This window comes from Hemiscyllium ocellatum, assembly GCF_020745735.1.
Source record: "Hemiscyllium ocellatum isolate sHemOce1 chromosome 27 unlocalized genomic scaffold, sHemOce1.pat.X.cur. SUPER_27_unloc_4, whole genome shotgun sequence".
Lineage (NCBI taxonomy): Eukaryota > Metazoa > Chordata > Chondrichthyes > Orectolobiformes > Hemiscylliidae > Hemiscyllium > Hemiscyllium ocellatum.
The window spans coordinates 499727-504510 of NW_026867509.1; positions in this window are offsets into that span (position 1 = coordinate 499727).

A 4784-nucleotide genomic window follows, 5' to 3' on the forward strand; every position below is an offset into this window, starting at 1 on the left:
GTCATTCACCACAAGGCAGTGTCTCATAGACCATTTGTCTATAATTACACAGCATGCAAAAGTGCCCTTCGTTGTAATGAAAAAATAAGTAATGCACGATAACCTTCCATAGTGCAGGTATTATTTCATAATGTATTATAAACACTGAAGACCTGTTGAAGAAACTTAATGTCAAAGTTTTGCATTTTGGAATAATGCAGCCAAGTCTGAGAAGGAAAATGTATAAACTTCTGGAAAAATTGTGATTAGCTGCACGATTTTCTCGAACGTCAATGACTTAACAGGGGTATCCATAGCAACGAGAACTGAATACCAAATGACAAAGAAGGGAGAAATGACTGGCTCCTGCACCATTGTTTGTAAACTGCAGGAGTTGTTGTCCTTGTGCAAGTTTTCTCTGCTACACATTCAAATTTTCCCTCATTTATTTGGAGTAGTAATCTTAGACAACTAAGTTACAGCATGCAAATTACTTAAATTTCGTTTAACGAAGAGATTACCTCACTGTTTCATGCCTTCCAACAAGGTGAATGAATGTATTTACTTTTGTGGACAGGTTCGCTGTAATTTCTTTGCTTAGTGAAACATCACAAACTTGGCGAGGAGTTTTTCCCAAGCGAATCCACGCTGCTAGTAAACACTGAGTTAAGTCAATGTTACAATACTTCCTTTTGGTTTCTTGTTTCTGCTATTTCCCAGTTTAATCTTTAATTTAGGCATCAACTTACTTCATATGTTGTGTTCTTTTAAACGTGTTCTAGTGCCTAATACTTTAACAATGCTCAAACATTTCCATAAATGTACAGTTGAAATTTTGTAATAAACTGCTTACACACATAATAGATTAAGATGGAAGCATCAAATGCAAATTTTGGCAACGTTGAATCTGAAAAGAATGTTGATTTGATCAGATAAATCAAACGTGCAAGAAGGGGGTATACATGGTGAAGATTGTGAAGAGAGCTTCTGGTACAGGAACAGATGACTGATATCATTATTTAATATAACGAGAGAAACATCAGTTCAATGAGTGACGGGATGACTGATTAAAAATAGAGTGCCACATTAATTGACAACAGGGGTTTAGTACTTTATTGGAGAAACCTTCATATGGTCTCGCAGTAGCAAATGAAATAAAACCGTTTGCAGTGCTCACAGGGCCACATGTAGTAATTGAAGCATATACTATTTCAGCAACAATCAAAATATCTCAAGATGCCAAATCATCCAATACATGTTCGAAACCAGTAAATAGCATGTGAATCTATTGTGCCGATGACACAATCTGGAGAAATGGCAAATAAGATATGGCTAAGTATAATAGAAGCAGAGGCATATAGTTGCTTATATTAAACAGAGATTATGTGCAATGTAATATCTGCAAAAAAGAGACACAAGTTATGAAGTGAAGCTAAGCTTAAACAATAACATAGCTATCATAATGCTAGCTGACACAGCGACCAGTTTCATGGAAATAAATAGATGCACACTTCTCCCAATTACTGCGGAATGGCAGAAAGTATGATATAAAGATAAACAGGATTTGATTCGGTAATCAGGCAATTGCTGAAGTATCTGTAGGATCTTGTGCATTTAACAATTGTTTCCTAAGCCTGTTCACCGTGGAGGCACGGGCTTGACAAATTACAATCAAAACCTCGTGAAACTGTGAGAGGACCAGTGTGTATTTATATGCATAATAAGTTGGATAATGTACGATAACAGTGCGGACCCTTTGTCGTTCTGACAGTGATATAAACAGCTCCAATAAGAAAATATAATGATGAAAGAGATAGAACTAGAAAAGTAATATTTAGTATCTGCAAAAATGCGAATGCAGTCATTGATGCAACAATACATTAAGTCGACAGGCATTAGTGAAATAATAATGAGGACTGGTAATTCACGAACTACGGCAGATTCATATTTATAATATAAATACCTTGCATTTGTTCCTATAGGAATCAAAATGTGTTCACAGTGTGTAAGAAGCTCACTCATGTTCCAACGTTCTATGTGTTTGCAGTGCGTTGTGTAGATGGTACACTTTGCTGTTCCTGAATGCCTGTTTCGCAGCGAGTGAACTTTTGTGAAGGCAATGTTCATCAAGGTGGCTGCTTTTTACTGCATGCCGTCAAGTTTCTCTAATCTTAATGAAATCAGCCACCATCACACGAAATGGCACAGCAGGCTCGAGATTGGAATGTCCTTCTGCGTTTCTATTTTTCATGTTCATGCATTAACGACCAGCATGTATTCTCATCAGAAAAAAAGGGACTGAATAGGAGATTGAAGAGGTTGGATCAGCTTCTCTGGGAAAAAAAGGAACCATGAAGTGACTGAATAGGAATGTTTCAAATAATGCATTTGTTAAGTGAAATGAATTTGAAAGAAAAGTTCTTACATGTTACTCCATGAGGAATAGATATCAATAAAAGTTCACTGAATAAAATACAGAGGTGATACTGAGGCAAATGCATCTTTCCAAAGACACATTGCAACAGAACAGAGCCACTAATACACATAGTAGATGGAACAGGCCGGTGGCAGAATGGAGAAAGGAATTGATGGTTACATGGTTCCAACTGTTAATATATCATGTTGTGTAAAGGGGACAGAGGTTCATGACATGTATTTGCACTGGCCCTGTAAATTTCGTCAAATATCTTGTGCCTGTGCTGAAGCTTGTATATAATACGAAGTTCAGAGAAAGCTAGACAGGGAAAATATTGGAGAGAATCAGGCAATTGGTTGGAGGGCCTGGAGATGACCATATGTTAAAATGGACGCCCCACGCAGTAAAATTGAAACCACAGCTGAACCGGCACAAAATAAAATCAACAGACAATACTAAGAATTTAGAACGACCTCTCAGGATGGTGCAAACGACTAGCAGAAGAAATTAGTTGTTAAAATGAAATGAAATTGACTGTGAAAATTCAAAATAATTTCAAATCGATAAAGTCGAGCCTCTTTTTAGCCGATAATACACAAAAGAAATAACAGGTAGAGCATTTCCTAAAATGCTGATCTATTAATATCATTGATCTCTGACAGTCGGTGTTCAATTTAAATGAGAGTTCACTTTTGGTTCTTTCTTTTTGTGAATGGTGATGGAAACCAGCTTGGTCTCAGATTTTTTTTGCAAGTTACGTGTCGCTTATGTCCGAATTTTGATTTGAGTTCACGTTTCTTCAGAAAAAAATGCAAAAGTAAGAGTAACATCAGAAAATCAGCACAGAGGAATGTTATTTGATATGCATGCCAACCCCCACACCATGAAGCTGGAATCTAATTCGTCCTGAAATTCTTGCTTTCTCACAGTAGTCCAACACATATTTACTGATGCAATAAACATTCAATTTGAGTGCATGCATCTTATGGACTAGACCAGACCACTTAAAACATTTTAAAGCAGGCAGCCTATACCATAACTTTGGAATTTGTTTCGGTAAATGTACAGTGAAAATTACCCAGATTAAGTTAGCTAGGTTGACTAAAAAAATTTAATACAGAAAAAAATGTGTTCACAAAATTGGACAATGAAACACAAAGCACAGAATAACGAAATCGTACGGAATTCAGTCTATCCAAAATAGATGTAATTATGCTGTTCCAAACATGCACAAACGTCTCAATAATTAAAATACATTGAAGTACTAATATATATGGAGCACATGCTTGCAGGTTGACGTTTAAGGGCAGAAAGAGAGAAAGAGATTTCCACCTAGTTCATTTCAAACCCTCACCAGTTCAAGACTGAATTAAACTGCTCAGCTAGGGAGCTGACCCCACTAACCTTTCATTATACCAGCCATTTCTAAACCAGGACTATTTTGGACTGAAGATTCATCTGTTTACATATAAACAAAAGGCCCCTCAAAATGTTTTTCATCTCTGTACCAAACCAGACTGATCTGAGCCCGGCCTGGTTTATTCCCCACCCCCCCCCCCCCCCGCCCCCCGAAAAACAAATCAAGGATCGAGTATCCTTTAGCAAAGGAGCAGCTTTTCGGAAAAAAGCTCGCTTTGTGACACGGGTTATTGACAAAACTGTTCATGCTATTCACCTCTTGTGTGAAATGTAACAAACCATGTCCGTTATTTATTGACTTTCTGTAAACAGTTTGTAAAGATGGAACAAGCTTTGTCAGATGCTGGTTGACTCAAAGCTAGATTTCTTCCAATTAATAGGGTGCTTCCTCTATGAACAGTGCATTACTGAACAATATGTATTTAATACAGCAGATTCTGGTTACAAACAATCCTGCACAGCCCCATCCCAAACCCCTGGTTCAGAGTCCAGCTCCTCAGATCTCTACCAATATGATTTTGCATTGCTCGCTCTGTGCACCATGATACTGTGTCTGTAATCCCACCATTATTCAGTTTTTGTACTCGTCTCTGCGTGCTTTGTGTCACCGTGTCTATAAACTCTACCATTATAAGCCATTTTTAAGCTTTCTCCGTGCTCTATATATTTGTGTCTGTAATCACACCATGTTCTGGTATTTGACAGCTCTGTTGAAAATGTGTTGCTGGTTAAAGCACAGCAGGTTAGGCAGCATCCAACGAATAGGAAATTCGACTTTTCGGGCATAAGCCCTTCATCAGGAATGAGGAGAGTGTGCCAAGCAGGCTAAGATAAAAGGCAGGGAGGAGGGACTTGGGGGAGGGGCGATGGAGATGTGATAGGTGGAAGGAGGTCAAGGTGAGGGTGATAGGCCGGAGTGGGGTGGGGGCGGAGAGGTCTGGAAGAAGATTGCAGGTTAGGAGGGCGGTGC